Consider the following 249-nt stretch of genomic DNA (forward strand, 5'->3'; position numbering starts at 1 on the left):
TTTGGTGGAACCAGGGATTGAACTCAGGTCCTTTCGCTTGCCAGGCAAGTGCTTATTCCACTGAGCTATCTCCCCGGCCCCTGAACAGTATTTTTTTGAGGCGGGGTCTTACTACATAGTTTCACCAGGGCTTGAACTCACTCGGAAGCGTAAGCTGGCCTCAACTAACCTCCTGCTTCAGCCTCCTGAGTGCTAGGATTACAGGCATGGCCCACCACACCCAGCAGTATTTGAATAATATTTCTCCAT

The sequence above is a fragment of the Octodon degus genome, unplaced genomic scaffold (assembly GCF_000260255.1).
Source record: "Octodon degus isolate 3935 unplaced genomic scaffold, OctDeg1.0 scaffold00092, whole genome shotgun sequence".
In the NCBI taxonomy this organism is placed as follows: domain Eukaryota; kingdom Metazoa; phylum Chordata; class Mammalia; order Rodentia; family Octodontidae; genus Octodon; species Octodon degus.